Here is a 19684-nt window from a genome sequence, read left to right as displayed (position 1 = left end):
TTGTTATTAACCATAGCAAGAGAGTACTCTGGTACATGTCACTAGCCCAAGAAATAATGAATATTCAAAATTCAGTGACTGTGGGTATATATCAGTAATGTATTACCTATGTGGCATAACTTTGACATTGAATTTAATCACTAAAGCTAAAAGTGGAATATATTATTGCTTCCAAAATTGTTGCTTCCTTATTATTATGATGTAAAAACATATACAAAGTTGGATAGCATCTTCATTAATAGACATTATTTGATAATTCTTTAACTCTTTTATTCATGAGATTATAACCTAATTATATTTTCCCCTGACATCCCCCTCTAAACTCTCCCATATACCCTCCTCTCCTCTTCTTCAAATTCATGGCCATTGTGTTTATTAATTGCTACTTCATTATTTTTAATACTTTCTGGTGAATTATATATGTGTGTGTCATAGTGATGCTTTTTCATGGAAAAATCTGTGTATAGAATTGGTATCAATGTTATGCTGATTTCACATAATTTTATTTTGTTTTCATACCGACTCTGTGCAAGCTGGTCTTGAACTTATAAGATCCCCTTGCTCAATCTCTGAAGTGATGGCCTACAGGTATAAACTGCCCCATCTGGCATCATGAAATGATTTTCAAACACTCCTTTTTCCTGGGTTTTCAGGAAGAATTTGTAAATAATTGGCTCCCCTTCAGCCCTTAAGTGTTTGGTAAATCATGACATTCATGTTCCCCAGGTCTGTGTTATTTTTGTTTTGCTCTAGTCAGAAGGCTCCTACTTGTGATGTATGTTTTAAACTTCAGGACTATTTAGTCATTTTGTGAAGTCAGTTTTGGCTATCAGTATTTTTAACTGGTTGCTTTAATCCAAGTCATCACAGTTACGGAAAAAGAACTACTTGTAATAGCATTATCCATTTTAATAACCCTCTATTATAGCTAAAGTTTGTTTATCCCCTTCCATTGTTGCTTTCTCATTAGTTTGAATGTAAATTGATGGCATGGTTATTAAAGGTAGCAGCTCAAATGTGTTGATTTTTACACTGCTTCTTTTTTTAAATATAAGCATGCATTTTGTGCACCTACACTGTGTTCCACAAGTTGTTGTTTTGTTGTACTTTCCTTTTCATTCACTTCAAAATATTTTCTAATTTCTCTTGAGAACAAATTTTTGACTCATGGATAATTTAAAACGTGTTGTTTATTTCTAGTATTTTGGGAATTTGCCACCTGTCTGTCCATTACTGATTTCTAATTCAGTTCTGTTAGAGTCAGAGAGTTTGGTTTGCTATATTTTGTTTTATTTGACTTTGTTATGGCTTCTTTTTATATATACTCTTTGCTGGTAAAAATCAGGTGGACTTAGTCTTCTGAGTGATGCCCCGCTCTCCTAATTTGTCAGTACATGAACGAGACAGTTGACATTAGATTCCAAGTCTTTATTTTTGATGATTTTCCTGTCAAGTTGTCCTCTTGGTTATTGCTTATCGGTGGTAGCTGAACAATGTGTAAAATGATGAGGTTATATATTTCTCTTATTACATATTCTCTTGCCATTTTTTTTTGTATGTGTACATGGCATCCATGTAATGCATTCTTATATGCGTGTGTACCCACAGATGTGTGAAGGTGCTTTTCTACATGTTCATGCCTGTATGTAGGGGCCTGAGATTAACACTGTCTCTTCATTAATCATTCTGTACTTTATATAGCAGATCAGTCTTTCAGTTGTACCTAGAGTTGGGAATTCATCTAGTCTCACAGGCCAACTTTGGCTGGGGAATCCCCCGTTTCTATTTCCTGAGTGTTGAAATTGTTGTGGGCTTTTCCTAGCATTTATGTGGGTTCAAGGAATCTAGTGTGAACTCTGATCCTCACTTGCATGACATCTTTTTATTCACTGAGACATCTCTCCGGGTTATTATTATTATTATTGTTGTTGTTGTTATTTGCTTCTCATATTTTGAGGCTCTGTACTAGAATTCATATACAGTCTAGATTCTTATGCTTAGTTAATTTGTCCTTTCATTGTTAAATGAAGTCTCTACTTAAAGCAAAATATTTTTTATTTGTTGTTAGTAAATTTTAATGAGCCTGGGACTTTTCTGTCACCTCTGATGGCCTCAACTAGATTCAAACTCATAGAAATTCTCTAGCCTCAGCCTCCCAAATATTGGGATTATAAACATTTGCTACCATGTTTGGTACAAAAGCATATTTTTATGATGCCTATTTTGTCTGGCATTTATTTGGCTAGTATTTTCCATCTTTGTAGTTTTATAATATTTCTATATAGTGGTCAGCTTCAATTGCCAATTTGATGATAACTACAATCACTGAGGGGACAAACATTTGAGGATGCCTGGGATGGATTATCTTGATTGGATTTTAATAAGGTCAGAAGACCTGCCCCAAATGGGTGAAGTCAAGAACTACAAAAAGATCATTTGAAATCATGAAAAATTATAAACAAACAGTTTTGTAACTTAGACAAACAGATAAATTCTTGCATATACACACCTTATGAAGCCTGTATATGTCATAAAGAAGCAGAAAGACTAAGCAGAATATTAACAATTCATGAAACTATATTAATAATATAACTTTCCTCAATATAAATAAAGATACAAGTAGGATTTTACTGACTGAGCAGATTATATTTCTATACTTAGGAGTACATAAATATCATAACATAATACTTATGTATAATATATTTATTAAAAAATAGTATATATGTTCTGATTCCTCACTTTTCTCAAAAAGAATACTTGCAAAAAATAGTCTAGTTGTTTTAAATGGCCTATTAAAATATTTTAATTTTATTATTTGCAGGCATTTAGGGCTGACCACCTGCTTATGTCTGGCTAACCTAGGTAGTTTGTCCCTGGAGAAAATGAATTCTTTCTCTCTCAGCATTCATTGATTGTCTGTAGCTTTTCATCCAAGGATGAATCCTTGTGAGACTTTCCCTGTCCACTTTGGCATGTCAACTGTTGTTGCCATTATGCAGGTCTTGTTTAGTCAACCATAGTGATGGGTTTTCATAGGAGCATCTTCCCTGTCGTGTCTAGAAGACACTATCTCTCAGCATTTGTTCTGATGGATGTTAAGAATGCTACATATGAGCAACACTATAGGGACTCGATAACTTATATATATATACTCAACATATATAACTTATATACATACACTTGCACATGCACTTCAATAATAATTAAAGAAGAGACAACAAATTGAAGAGGAGTATGGGAAGAATTGGAAAGTGAGAAACGGTGGAAATGATGGAAATAAATAACATGTATGAAATTCTGAGAAAAAATTAATAAGTAAAAATAATATATAATGATAAAAATATTTGAATTTTATGATGATATATTAATTTTATACATGAAAAATCTTAATAATAAGGAATATGAATCAAATTAACAGTGTCAAAGTGACTCAATTTGAATTTTGGATAACCTATGCCTCAATAATTTCTGGATGACACAGATAACTTTATAGTGAGGGATGGTTCAAACTCACAATTCTTTGGCCTCAGTCTTCTGAGTATTGAGATTATACATGTGCATCATCATACTATTTTACTTTTTTATTAATAGTCAATTGAAATAATAAACTCTTAATTTGTGGACTAGAACATTATTATAACATATAAAACTTAACTACATAAGTATATTTAAATTTGTTTGCAGATGTAGATATGTTCACATCACTAGAGGGATGGATAACTACCTCACTGATTAAAATTGAGTGTCCAATGAAACCAAGGGGAAAGACAATGCTATATGTCACTTCTAGATTAATTAATGGACCAAACCCAATAAAATATTTTACATTTTAATAGACTTTTATACTGGGTTTTCACCTTATTACCTGCCTTTTGTTTTAGATTTAAGTTGGGTTTTTCTGAACTCTTTACCAAATATGACAATGTAAATAGACCAAACTACATTGTACTTCTCATATTAATCTTGGAATAGATTATCTTTCATTGTCCAGTAAAAAAAAAATGTGAATTTAACATACATTTCTTCTTCTTGCATGTAGCACACATCCTACATACTCTATTTAAAAAGTGAGCTTTGTTTAATTCTTTTACAACTTCATTTGTTTGCCTTGAGTTTTTGAGTTCCTTTGCTTGAAGAGTTTTCAGTAAGAATTTCATTTTTTTTTCTGAGTTGCTATGTCTCTACCTTTTCTGTCTGTGCAACCATAGTTGCTCATCTCCTGGTCTTTTTCCTAAGTATTTCTTGAGACTGAGGAGTTAGGTGAATGTCCTTTGCAGATTCAAATTACATTAATAAATGTAATAGAGTTCTTAACCACATAGAGAAAAATAATCATATATATTGCATATTATTTATATAGCTATAATTATTGAATACTAGAGGTAAAGTTTAGTATTCTTTTTACGTCAGCAATTTAATTAAGAAGTTAAATTTCTCCAAATTCCAGTTACTAATTTGAAATATATAACACAAAATAGATGTGAAATTCAGAAGTGATTCTAGGGTTTTTTTATTGATCTTTATCGAGATATACATTTTTCTCTGCTCCTTCCCTTTCTCCCCTCCCACCACTTCAACCCTCTCTGATAGTCCCTGTGCTCCCAATTTACTCAGGAGATCTTGTCTTTTTCTATTTCCCATGTAGATTAGATAAATCCATATATGTCTCTCATAGGGTCCTCGTTGTCTGGGTTCTCTGGGATTGTGAATTGTAGGTTGGTTTTCTTTGCTTTATGTCTAAAAGCTACTTTTGAATGAGTACATATGATAATTGTCTTTCTGGGTCTGGGTTACTTCACTCAATATGTTTTTTTTCCCCTAGATCCATCCATTTGCCTGCAAATCTCGAGATGTCATTACTTTTTTTTGGCTGTGTAGTATTCCATTGTGTAAATATACCACATTTTCCTTATCCATTCTTTGACTGAAAGGCATTTAGGGTGTTTCCAGGTTCTGACTATGACAAAAAATTCTGTTATGAACATAGTTGAGCACATGTCCTTGTGATATGATTGAGCATCCTTTGGGTATATACCCCAAAGTGGTATTGCTGGGTTTTGAGGATAAACAGCCCAGTATTGGCACAAAAACAGACAGGAAGACCAATGGACCTGAATCAAAGACCAAGATATTCATCCGTACACATATGAACACCTGATTTTTGACAAAGAAGCAAAAAATATAAAATGAAAAAAAGAAAACATATTTAACAAATGGTGCTGGCATAACTGACTATCAACATGTAAAATAATGAAAATAGATCCATATCTATGACCAGGCACAAAACTCAAGTCCAAATGGATCAAAGACCTCAACATAAAACCAACCACATTGAACCTCATAGAAGAGAAAGTGGGAAGTACACTGGAACACATTGGCCCAGGAGACTACTTCCTAAATACAACCCCAGTAGCATAGACACTGAGAGAAACAGTTAATAGATGGTACCTTCTGAAACTGAAAAGCTTCTGTAAAGCAAAGAACATGGTCAACAAGGTAAAATGGCAGCCTACAGAATGGGAAAAGAGCTTCACCAACCTCATATCAGACAGGGACTGATCACCAAAATATACAAAGAACTCAAGGAATTTGTCATCAAAAGAACAAATAATCCAATAAAAAAAATGGAGTATAGACCTAAAGAGAAAACTCGGGAGCAAGAAATCTAAAATGGCTGAAAGACACTAAGGAAATGCTCAACATTCTTAGCCATCAGAGAAATGCAAAGCAAAACAACTCTGAGATTCCCTCTTACACCTGTAAGAATGGCCAAGATCAAAAACACCGATGACAACTTATGCTGGAGAGGTTGTGGGGTAAAGGGAATACTCCTGCATTGCTGGTGGGAGTGCAAATTGGTACAGACCCTTTGGATGTCAGTGTACCAATCTTTCAGAAAATTAGGAAACAACCTTCCTGCTTCTAGGTTTTTAAGCAATTGTTATTAGTTTGATTATTTAAAATGAAGGCATATATTGAAATGGTACCATACTTTTTAAAATGAAATTAGTTTAAGAATAGTGATTCTCATGTATTCAATTGTATATTTTGGTGTAAATTAAATTATAAGGAAGTCTATTTAGGGACTGGTTTTGAAAAGAATGATTTTAATAGATTTTGTATCTTTATCTCATAATTAAAATTTCTATGACTTTGGCAGACAGTAGTCAGTTAACAAGGTCCAGCTTTATAACCAAGGATTTGCAGGTCTTTTAAGGAATTGTATTTAGAAATTTATGTGGCTTAAGGACAGACACAGTATGAGACGATTGGCCTTTAGGCCTGGGATCTTGGGTCAAGCCATTGGTAAAGTTCAGTGACTGTGAACGAGGTCCGTGATTTCTATTTATAATTTGTTTTCTGATAATTTTGTCATGCACATGTACTCAGAGGCCATGGGTTGAGGCCCATAAATTGAAACAAATGAATAAAAATGTGCAAAAGTAATTCTGGCAATTTCCAAAGCACTAAGCTATTTGTTACATTCATTTAAATTAGTATTTCTTTCCAGTGACTGGAAAGCAGAGCTAGACAATAGCAAGTCACCTTGGCTACATCCATTTCCTACTGCTTAAGTTTTAAGTATTTATACAACTGACACTGACAGAGAGCTAAAAAAAAGTCACAACAAACCATAAAGAGGGACTATTTTATTTCAATACAGTACAAAATTCTTCATGGACATTCCCTTTCTCTTTTAATGCTTAAGTTTGAATTGATTTATCTTATTTTCATGCATCATAGAGTGTCCATGTAAAAGATATTTCTGATGTTTATCTCAACTTCTCTTCATTGCTAAGTCTTTATCTCTCACTAATGATAAATTCTGACGAGGTTTTCTTTAAAGACAAAGGATTACTGAATTAAAAAGACAAAATTCTGCATGGATTTTTTTTTATAATCTTCATATGAAATTTTATCTCATGGTCAGTTAATGAAATTAATACTATCTTTGAAAAGCTTACTATTTTATTATCCTTAAAGGCGTATTAACTTAAAATAATAAATAACGTTTGGTAAGTATCAATTTCATCAATATCCTAGTAAATTTATAAAGTAAAGGAAGAGATTAACTCTAAAATGTGTTCTTTTGTATTGTTTTATTTTTACAGGACGATGTTCTAATGGAGAACACAAAGGCATTCCAATAGAGGATGGTTCTGCAACTGACATCTGATCAAACTGAGAACATAAGAAGAACAGAGTTGTAGCAACTTGTAAAATGCCTTTTATCTGCTTAGGTCATAGGTTCTCAGATATTTTTCTCTTGATAAGCTGAAAGAAAGAAAAAGCACACACCAAATAAGTATAAATTAGTATAAAGTTGTCAAATTAAGTCAATATTTAAAATTAAACCTTAGTTAGAAAATATATCCATTACTGAGTACCCTCTACATCATTTGATAAGCTTTTACAAGGAGAGCTAATACGTCTTCCATAGATAAAGAGGATGTGTTAAATGGCTAGAGAAATTGAATTTAAACTTTAAAGGAATTTAAAACATAGCTTAAATATTTATTAAAATAGTGGGAGAACTAGAATAACTAGTAATTGAAAATGGGAGACAGGAATGCTGTGTGATATTATTCCAAAGAGGTGTGAAAAAAGTCTCTACTCTCAGATAGGGAACTGACCACAGATCAGTGTATGGACACCACTAAAGTCCAATTTAGCGAACTGATGAGTTTCATCGTGGTCATTTACAGAAATAATGGGTGAAAGCTTGCATACATGATAGATAACTGCATCATCAAACCCCACCACAGCATGGATGACAGCTCACACAAGCTAGAAATCTGAATCTCCCTGCGCAAACTACAGGGAGATCAACAGGTTAGAGTCCCTTCCAGGTTCAGTTCATATGCATCTCTTCCAGGTAATTCAGCAGGCTTTACCTTGTAGGTATCTTGACTATTATCTGTTTTTTCCAGACAGCTCAGCTGGTGTCTGCTTCTTGCAATTGTCTCTTTTGGCACTCTTTACAGCATATATATATTATTGGGAGGGAGGAACCCAAAGAACTGGTCAGTTTTAGTGACTTCCCGAAGCTATTAATTTATTTACTTGTGAACTTCATAAGCTTCCCTGCAGGATGAAATGAGTCACCTCTCCTCAGAACATCCCCTTGCTTTTAACTTCTCTTTAACATCCTGCATCTTAAGTTTTTCTCCTAGATAACGTGTATAATCTCAAGGGAACTATTACACAACATGAAGTTAAAATATGAATCATCCAATTTTCACTCTCATTATTTTAACTGTGGATTAACTGACAATTTGCTTAATTTCTCCAAACCGTGGTTGTTTCATATATAAATCTGTAAAAATAATAGACTTGTCACAATGATTAGAAGAGAGTCATTACTTGGCATAATGACTGAGTCATACATCCGATAGACACTGGTTAAGTAAGATGTAGACTGTCAATATACTTATGATTGTTTGTTTCACATGCATGCTTCTCTCCAGGAGTTAGTATTAGACCAAAGATAATCAGGAACCTAGATGGGGCTTAAGAAGAAAGTCGTACCTGTTTAAGGACTTGAGTGAGAAACATTGCATAATTTAATTTATGCTTTTTATATCCTCACTATGTTTATTCAAGAAATTTTATAGTTTAATATTAGCATTATGCAGGGTCCTACTTTTACAACACACTTTTACTTTATATCCAGGATCCAATATAATTTATAAGAAAAACTTATAGTTGTAAATAATATTGTTTGAATGGGCCTATCCCTTCATACATATTTTTCTCTAAGGAACTAATGAATGATTCTAGAAAGATCCACACTGGGGACATGAATACAGCAGTGTGGCTACCTCAAAAATTGAGAAATAATGGAGTCTGATTGTGTTTCTTCCCTCTCAGAGCATATATCTTATTAATACATAAATGACAAGAATATTTGCTTTTGTGATCACACCTATGTGTTTGTTAAAAATTTGACCTCACGACATCACAATTACAATACTTTGTACACATTGTCCTTATTAGCACCAATCATTGGTAATCAAAAAAAATTTCTCTTTGCACCTGACAGAGACCACTACAAAAACCACAATCAATTAATATGCAATGCTGTGGCATCCCAGTTCCAACGGATATATCTACAACAGAACTCCCTCACCTAAGGATCAAGACTCATTGTAGAAGAGAAGCAGAAAAGATTACAAAAGCCAGAGGATCAGAGAATTTTCTGTGAGACCGTGTCTCCTAGTAACATCAGATGCTATACTTGTAAAGTCATATCAACCTCAGCACCCAAACATGAGCCGAAGAAGAAGAAAACCAACAAACATACCAAATGTAATGGGAAAAGCCTCATGTGGTCTCAGCCCTGTCAACCTATACAAAGAACTGCAGGCAACTGAGTAAATCTGGGAGATGGAGATGTGGCTACCTGTGAAGGAACACACCAATTGGTTGTCCAGTGATAAGCATGTCAATCCTGAAAACATACATACAAGTTACATTATATGGACGTAACAGATTACATTTAGAAATATATGTAACTATATACTTATGTATACTCACATATACAACTGCATTTATGTATGCAACAACAGTTGATTAAAAAAAAAGGAGGCCATTAGTTTGAAGGAAAGTGTAGGTGGGTATATCTAAAAAGATTTGGAGAGGGGAGAAAGAAATGGAAAAATGTAACTAAAATGCAATCTTTAAAATAAAAAAAAAACAAAAAATTAATTGATCTTACTGAATACCCAGATAATCCAGTGTATTTTTGTCATTGAGAATTATGACAGTTAACTTACTAAATATGATATTATCTCATTTTTCCATAAGATATCCTTCGGTCTTGTGTGATTTGAATCTACTCTCTGAACTGTATTATGAGTCATGTGTTCATCTGTGATAATAAATTCTAGTGTCACTGAGTACAAGTTCATGATTTAAGGTTTGCAATCCTAGCATACAATACAAGTTTCTTCAACTTTTGGAAAATAAGAGTGACACCGAATTTAATTAAGTTGAGGAATTGTTATGCTTTTCTGTGAAGCTATACACATTCTTTCTTCATTTTCCCCAGGACCAGTGACAGGTGCTTGAGAGATGGACAGGTTTAAGGGCACAATTTTTGAAATGAAGCAGAACAAAGTTAAATGATCCACAAGGAGATCAATGCCTGGAATTAGACCATAAGCAGCATGATGCTCAAACCAACAACCCACTTTCTTCAGATCTTGATCTTAAATGATGTTGGAAACACTTGCTTTCTCTTACAGGCTTAGAAAATAAAAGTGTTTAGCATTAGTATACAGTCCTTTATTATTGCCAAATTATTATCTCATTTAACATGTAAAGTAAAACTAATACCAATGAAATTTCATGTGCTATATAGTCAGAAAATAGAACTCAAAGACTTGAAGAAAAGGAGTAAGTCTGAAATAAATTAAGGCAAAAATTTCAATGTAGAATAGTTCATTTTATTTATAAATCTGTTTTATCATACAAGTATTATTAGTAGCAAATTACGCTAGAATCAGATGAAAAGAAGGTACAGACTTTCTTTTAAAACTAAGATTCTGTTAGAAAATATGCTTTTAATACCTGAATAAGGATCTACTAAAACAGTTGGTAGAAGTGTGCTTCTGTCTAGAACGTCTCATCTTTTCTTCCACTATTAACACAGATCTGAGAAAGAGTAATTAAGATGAAGTGCAAGTTTAGGGTATAAATAATATTAAATATATTTATATATTTCAGCAATGTTTTTCAAATAATAGTAATCATTACTGATACTTGCTAAACATACAACTTAATGGCTTAGTGCTAGGGCCCAAGAATCTGTTTCTTTGGTCATTCAGACAGAAGCTTATTGGACACCTATCTTCATACTTTTTAGGTATGTGATAATTCAGAAAACTTGTGGTTCTCTGGTAACTAACTTAGTTTTTCCTCTTCAATGGTCTACTTTCCATCAGCAGAGCTATCTTTCATTAACCATCATATTTCTGTCTAGGAAACGGTCATGCTCAACTGCCTCTGTGTACCCTTTCTTTTTCCTCATGCATTTCCCTATGCTTAAAAATCCCAAACCTCCAAACTCTCTTCACTTATCTGACCAAGTTTCACCAAAACTTCGATCTAGTGTCAGCTTCTCTGTGGCTTTATCTTGACAGACTTCACCTAAGCCTCCCCCTTCTATACCAGGAACACCTGAATCCTTTACTGAACATGGGATTCCACTGCAGTTTTCTCTTTACTCTTAGGTCTCCCCATGTAGACCCAAAAACTCCATGGCCAAAGACAGTAGTTAGTCTTGTGATCTTAGTCTAGTACAATGTCTGTCTTATCATAGGTGTGTAATAAATGATCAGTAAAATCACAAAAACTTCTAAACATGGTTTATCTGCTCTGTATGTCTTTATTTATTTTTTTACTGCTATCTAATTGCTTGACCTCTTATGGGTTAACACTTGATGAAAAGTGCTGAAATAATTTGCATTGTCAGTTTTGTGTACTAGGAATCTTCAGAACACTTTATCTCTTTTAGCTGGTTTTGAATTAATATAAATGATAGTTAGCATTTAATTACTCAAGGATTCTAATAACTTTTATCATTTAGTTCTACACATATACTGAGACACTAGTCACTTGATTTTAAATAGATCTATTTTAAGGCTTTAGTGTCTTGACTTTGTAATCAAATTTATCTTAACTTTTTATTTCTATTTACATCTCTGCTCAGGTATTAGTTTTGTTTGAACTGTAGCTGAAAGAAAATCCCTGTCTCTGTCTCTTTTTCTCTTTCTCTCTCTCATGATTGCCTACGTCTAAAGAAGAAAGGACTAGAAGAAAAGAGGAGAAAGGTACTTGACCTCTTGGCCAAGTAGTTCTGTTTGGGGAAGTTGTAGCATATTGCCCTTGTGAGGTTTACAGGAAAAGCCAAGTGGAGGTCTGAAGTAGAGGGACTAACAGTGTTAGCATCAAAGGCCTAATTGTCTGCTTTCTTGAAGTTAGGGTTATTGGCAGCTGCCATTATACCGTCCATGCTGCTGTCACCCAGCACAGCCAACCAGCATGCACTAATTGCAGTGGCCTTTTCATCAAGTAAGATCATCCCACTAAACACAAAGAGCTGTCTCTCCATTAGCACAGACAGTAGCCAGCTAGATCAGCTGGGCTCCTTGAGTATGATTGGACTGTCATATTGTTATGATTTGTTCAAGTTTAGAGCATTTAGCAGATACCCTTTGCACCTCTCTTTGTACCTGAATACTATAACCTGACTGCCCCTATCATTTAAGAGGGTACTATAGCTTTTCAAAGTTCAGCAGCGCACAATTGCAGGCAGGCAACTGGTTTCTGACAAGAGATCAATACTGTCCTTCCAAACGCTGGAGTCAAGCTGCTGGGTCTGTCAGAGGGATGTGTGCTGTAATTGGATCATGGATGCTGAGAGTCATCTGAGTTTCCCTTCAGCACTGTCACAGCTGTCAGATGTCATCCCTTTGTACAGCTGTCACTGCGGGAGAGTTGGGGCTCTTTTTCCGTTCTAACCCAATGCAAATGTCCACTTAGCAGATGAATATTGAAGATATTAGACGCTTCTTTATGCCTTTATGCAAAATAAAGATCTGTGTCATCTGTGAATTTCATGGAAATAAGTTGCAATTTATTCACTGTGAGAAAAGTGAAGTGAAGCCTGTAAAAATGAGAAATTATTTGGTTCAGGCTATTAAAAAAAGGAATATTTTACAGAATAAACAACAACATACATTTTGTTTCCTTGAGTTGGAAAGCAGTCTAGTATTTTGCAGTGTTTAAATGGTAGCCTTATTGTCTGTAGATATTTGAGAATATTTGTATCTGTTGTGCTCTATATACATTCTTAGAAAAAGGACAAATCTTGAACTTTGGTTCTTTTAAATTATGAAAATTTATTGAAAAAATATATAAAATATAAGACTTGAGGGGGCACCATGTGATTTAAGAAGCCCTTCTAGGCAGAAGCAAGAACCAGGCCAAGTGCGCTCAAAAAAGTCTCTGAGGCAAGAAGACCAGGCTCAATAAAAATGCTTGAGTCACAAATTTCTTTTTCTTCTAAATGTTTACAAATGAGATGGAAAGGCATGTGTATAGTTGGCAAAATAATTATATGACTGGTTCTGCTGATTTTGATCTGTTTGCTTTAAAGACCAATATTCAAATCAAGATACATTTTATACCATATGTATATGCATGTCACACTATTGTATTCATACATAGGCCTGTAATACTCCTTTAGCAATGATGAATGGTTAACATTTAGGCTTTCATAATGGAGTCAAGCCACATATATTAACCACAAATAGGAAAAATGAAGAGATGTCTCCAAAATGGTTTTGACAATTATATTCTTAATAAAGGAATTTTGTAATACTGATATAGATTCCTGTACTTCCCTTGACTGACTCCAGAAAATACAATCTTAACTGATGGCTTATTTTTATTTTTTATTTTTTTTACTATTTCTTTGCTGCCTCTCTAAGCTGATGTCAGAATCATTTTTGGATGGCCGACAGGGTAATTTTTGCTCTGGGTGGCTGACTTCCTTTTTCTTGAGGTCCAGACCACACACTCTCTTCCTTGTCAAGCAGGCAGCCCGCCATGGTCCCACTGACAGGGTAGCATGAACCTTATTTTCCAATATCTGACCTTAGCGTCCTGTCATCCACCATGGGACTCACTGGGTCAGCCCCTCAAATATCCAAACTTTTTGCCTCCATCTGGCATTATGAGGTGACCTCACCTCATTTGTGGCAGCTCAAGTTTTTGAAGCCTAAAATTAGTGGCTGCCAAAATCAAAACAGACACTTGGTCCCCATTGCAAGGCAATGGGGGATGGGAGGCAGAAAGCCAGAACACTCAATGATTTTTCTTAAAAGGTGGTGTGTACTTGAAATGGTTATTATATACATTTTTAGGGTAAGAAATATTGCTTCATTTAGCATTCTTCCTATGACCTCCATGTAATGTTTTTAAAATAAAAGCAGAAAATTGATCTTGGGAAAATTAAAATGTTTTGCTACTATAAAATTAATCATTTAGAGGTCACATCTTCATTGGTTGCCACAATGATGGTGAAATAGTCCCATGTAGTTACTTGCTTAGGAATTATAGAAATAAATGGAAAAAAATAAACTTACTTATAAGGTTATCCTTGTGTAATGACTATGAACTTTATAGGCAACTGCAGTGAGTTGGGTATACATCTTTTCTCTTTTTGAAGTATGGTTTATGGTTAATTACATCAGAGATCCAAAATAGTCATTTCTGCATTTGCATTGCTAGGGTTATCACATGACCATTTGGAAGTAGAAGGTAGATTAAAGGTTGGTTAAGCATCAAACGCCGTTCCGTATGTAAATTTATAGCAACGACGTGGTGTAGAAGATGGCTTACTTGCTATTTCTCTGATATACTAAGTAAAATTAAAAATTCACAACTCTGGTTTATGGGGTTTTAAATGAATCTGATTTCTCTTTGGGGCAGGGCAAATAAGTGTTTTGTGATGTATTATTTTATATATATATATATAAAAGACCATCGTTATGGCTCATTGAATTTTGCGAGTGAATGATCTAAGATTAACTACAGACTAGTCAGTGCAGTTTAAAAGCTGAAAGCAATTTCCAGCCATGGATGGTAATGCCACATTCAGTCCTCAACCTGATGACTCTAAATGACTGAGCTGCAAGGCCTTTGTATATGACCACAGGGCCAGATAAAGCCATAGGACCACAGTAAAAGCACAAAAATAGTTCCAATTTATTTGGTGCCATCACCTTAATGAGATTAATACAGACATGTTCGTGTGCCTAATTGGTGATTTTGTTTTAACTGATAATGAAGGATTAAAACTTCAGGCAACAGGCTGCTTGCTGGAAAGGAGATTGGAGAAGGAAAAGGGTTTTTTATTACTACTATTATAAAAAGGATAGAGTATCCCACTCCAAAATTTTACAGTGTTTCTTTAAAAAACACGAATGTATTGAAATGTGTCCCCTATAGTGTCCCTGCTATTTTACAACAAAGTGTGATTTTATGACCAGTCTACTACCTACCTACTGCTTTTATTTACCATAGACCCTTCCAGACAAGACTGTGTAGAACTGGTATTTCTGGGAGAAAACAGCTCAAGTTGAAAAGCACTGACCACTCAGCTACTGTGTAATTAAGAGTATGTGTGCTACATATATTTAAATCTATCTTGTACAAACATACTGCTTTCCCCAGTTAATCCCACAGCACCCCAGTAAAGTCAAAGCTTTGGGGGGGAACTTCACCCATGCTCTCTCCCCTCAAAGTGGGTGCAGTTGTAGCCATTTTAAATGCTACCGCTATTAAGCCGTGTGCTGCCAAAACACAAACGCTCAGCCTAAGTCATTAAAATTTAATTATAAGAGGGCAGCTGAGCCCAGTTGGAGTTTTGAATGTGAAAAATCTTGTTTAAAAAAAAAAACTAATAAAAACAAAACCACCCAACCAAGCCCATCAGCATCTGTCTCTACTGGTCCAGTGAAGTATACTTAAATAAAATTGCCCATTTCATCAGCATTCAGTATAATGCCACATTCTCACAGTGAAACATATTTTGGTGGTCATTCAGTTATTACCAACAAAGAGCAGGCTGTGTTTTATCTTGCCATCACTGATAGGACACTGCATAGCATGTGCCTATGTATCTAAGTCCTAAAATCCAGGAACTGGACCGTCCAGCACCAGCTAAAGCAGTAGTTTCCAGGATTTCGTTTTTCCCCATAGAAACCCTGGCCCGTGCGAAGGTATCTTTCTGAGTAGGGGAAAACCCTGCAGCAGGAGAATTTGATCTTTCAGGTTCTATTAGGAATCACTTGAAGAGAACTCTGGCTATGTGGTGTTAAGATGCTACCTTCCCAGAGAATGAAGACAGAAGTATATTTTACATTTCTTGTCAGATTGAACTTTAAGACATCCCGACTGCTTTCTCTAAATTTAAACATCACAGCCAAAATGGCAACATGCTTTGTTCGGTTCCAGTTGTGTGGAGTTTCAGTGCTTCAATGATTCAGAGGAAAGCTGAGGCTCGCATGGGGTGCAGGGCAATGGAATCCCGTTCTCACTGCAGCATGTCAAGCCATTATATCTGGGACCAGAATGTCACTGTGGTCTCAATGGTTCGTCAGCTGAAGGATATGGTTAACAAATGTAAAACCAAACTTCAGAGGAGCTGGTTTTCTGTGCTAAGTGATCTGTATTCCCTCTGAATTTACTTTCCCCTAACCCCGTGAAATTAACAGTACTTTCTGACATTCGACCCCATGACCTCACACATAATAAGAATTTAAAAAGCACCATGCATGAGTGTGTCTCCGTAATGCAAAACTGGGAAAAATGACCATGTCACGGTTTTATTATACAAAACCTTCTCAATCTCCATTGCATGCTTCATATATGAGCACTCAGTTTAAAGTTATTATAAAGAAAAACACAATTTTTGAGAGTAATAATTCACTGTTCATGACTTTTATAGACAATAAATTGTAGCAAGTACATATTGCTACCAAAAAGCTTTGTACTCTATTAATGCAGATATTTACCAAGATAAGTGTTAAAAATAGTATGCTGGAAGACTGATGCTTCCAAAGAAGGGGCTGCCAGGGAGCCGGTTGCCAAGGGTGCAAGCTCAGGCACAATGTGCAGGTCTCGGGGTTTAAGAGGCAGAAGCAGGAAAGTGTTACGTGGAAATGATTTTGTGTTATCAGGCTCAGGGGATGACAGCATACAAGAGTAAGAACAAGGTGCTGTGTGGCTTTTTCTTCACTGTGAAGTAAAGATTGGCAGCTGGAAGTAAGGCTTACAGGCAGACCTGCACACGGGACCTCTTCACCCAGAACTCATAATCACTACTCAAAGGAAAACGCATTTACCAGGGAAAAGCGGCTGTAGCCATCAGAAGTGTGCTTAAAACACCACTTAAATATCACTTTATACGCTATTACCTGCAAACTGTGGCTTCGTATTAAATTATACTTGCATAGGCTTTTGCTTCGGTGCTGATAATGCTTTTGAGGTTGCATTGGTGAAGAAGAATTTAGGCTGCTTTGCAAGAGACGTGACCAGAATATGTGACACAGCGGACAGTGACAGCGTGAAAAATTGCAGACCTGTACTTTCTTTCCTCATATAGATTGTAATTTTAATTGTCATTGTGGCCCTTCTGTTTTAATTATGGGACTTCTTTGATATATACCAGGACATCATATTGAATGAAAATATGGTGCTATAATAGTCTCTTTATAATTAATGGCCGCGTGTAGATCTTGGTGCATAAAAGAGAAGGAATAAATGAACAATTTATTTAACTAGATTTTGGATTTCTTTCTGTCTTCCAGAGACTATAAAATGATCTCAGGGCTTCTGAGAGTGTTTGATGTAAGAGCTGTACCGAATATGGAATAAAAAGACTTTAAGCCAGGTTGCCAAACACAGTATTTTTTTTTTTAAAAAAATCTACCTACAACCAGTAATATTTGCCTACTTATTACATTATTTTTAAAATATTTTCTCTTGAACAGAAGACTGAAATTGCTCTATAAATACATTTTAAGTGTAATGTTCTTAAACAGATTGAAGTTATAATAGAGCTTATTATTGTGCATATCAAAAGGGTCCGGGAAACAGACTTTTGACTTCTGACTATTTACTTACATCAAACTGGAAAATAATTCTTTAAACTCTTGCTTTCAAAATACTGTGGAACCAGGCAGCAGGTCTTTCCCCTGAAGGAAAAAGAAATTCCTCAGTTACTAACACTAAACAGACGCTCTCTTTCAACAAATCCAAAATAACTAGCCTATTCAAATGTATTTAAAGTCCCTGAAAACTGTGAAGAGAAAGCAGAAAACCCTGAGCCAGGCGAGGGCTTAACACTGCTCTCCAACTATCAAATAACCGGCTTACCATATAGACTACTGTAGGATAAGCATGCTGGGCTCATATACATTTCAAGAGAGCCAGGCCTCTACGGATTTCTGGAAAGCAGACCTATTTGTCCGGGGTCTGTCACTGTGAAGCAGGAAAATGCCCTCTGACAAGCTACTGCTGATTTTATTGTGGCACCGAGTCCTGTGCATGCGTCCTTCTCGGTGGATGCCGTTCAATGGCAGAACAGGATGAAATTGGATCGGCAGAGACAGGGACTACCCTGGGGTCAGCTGTGACCATGCCACTTCTATGTGATGTCTAGTTGGGGTGATGGTGTGTAAATAAACGTAGAGAATTGCAAATCTTGTCATGGCCACGCAGAGCGGCTCAAGCATTTAAAGATGGTTGCCCGCAAACATCACTGGAAGGTGCTTGCTGTGTGGTGGCTGGGGAAACACTGCATTCCTTGGCCGCTCTTGCTCCTGACATCAGAGAGCACTGACCCAGCACTGTGTTGCTGAAGGGATTAATCACTAAATTATTTTTTTTTTTCATGGTGAAAACCCAAGAAACAAACTAATCATATTTGAATATTGTGCTTTTAAAGCTGCTATGCTGACTCTGGACTTTGTATTTCTATTATGATTCTTTGATTTATTTGGTTTCTTTTGTTTTGTTTTAAATGAGATGAAGCATCTCAGTGTCCTACTGTTTATTGAATTTGGCACACTAATGTCCTATGAATTCTTGTCATTGTTATGAACTTTTCTAATGTTAGAAAATAAAATATTATAGAATTCACATTTTCTGCTTATGAACTAATTTTATTTAAATACTACTTACAGTACTCATTAAAACACACTTAGCTTTTCCTACCGACAACCAATAAGATGTATTTTTTAACCATTTTTGCATTTACACATAGCTGTTTCTCTGTTACTTTTCTCACATGACAATTACCTTTCATTACAAATTTATAAAATCATTTACATTTTAGCAGTTTAAATGTTTCTGCTGACATTTTGTAACTATTACCCTCTTCTCGACTGGCATATGTTCAGGCAGTTAATAAAAAATTAAATGGAATAGCAGCAGCCAAGGTGAAGCTGTGCGTCAGGGTGCTCTCCACAGCTCTGAAAATACCATCTTTGTGTTGCAAACTGTAAAGTGAGGTTAGGGCTGTGCCAATATGTGTATTTGTCACAGCTGTCACAGAGACCACGAACTAGCCAATCACATAGCCCTTAATTAGACACTTATATTTTGCTTTTTAGAAATTGTCCTCATGGAAAATGGTATCTAAGATTCAGGAAAGGTTCTGAGAGCTAAGAGGGCAAAGAATGCCAGCAGATTAAAAAAAAAAAGAGCACTTAGGTTTCTCTGAAGATTTATTAACTGCTGCACAATTTGTTTAATATAAAAATATACATAATATGAAAGATATTTATAAGCTTTAACAGGAGAGAAATGTAGTGCCAGGATTATTGAATTGGGGATAGACTCAATTAAATATTCCTAGGATATTAGATGTTCTCATATAGATTTTGAAATCATAAATTAAAAAAAATCCCGAAGACGGTCATTCAAATGGTGAGGCTATTAAATTTCTTCATTTGAAATGTAACACTGTCTTCTTTTGAAATACCATTTACATTATTTACCACTGAAGATAAATTATATAGATTTTATTAAAAACAATTCCTGTCTTAATATTTTAATTTACAGAAGTATTTCTATATCACACATCTATATTTTTAAAAAGAGAGGAAAT

This window comes from Microtus ochrogaster, chromosome 4 (genome assembly GCF_000317375.1).
Source record: "Microtus ochrogaster isolate Prairie Vole_2 chromosome 4, MicOch1.0, whole genome shotgun sequence".
NCBI classification, from domain to species: Eukaryota; Metazoa; Chordata; class Mammalia; order Rodentia; family Cricetidae; genus Microtus; species Microtus ochrogaster.
Note: the sequence above shows the minus strand (reverse complement) of the source record.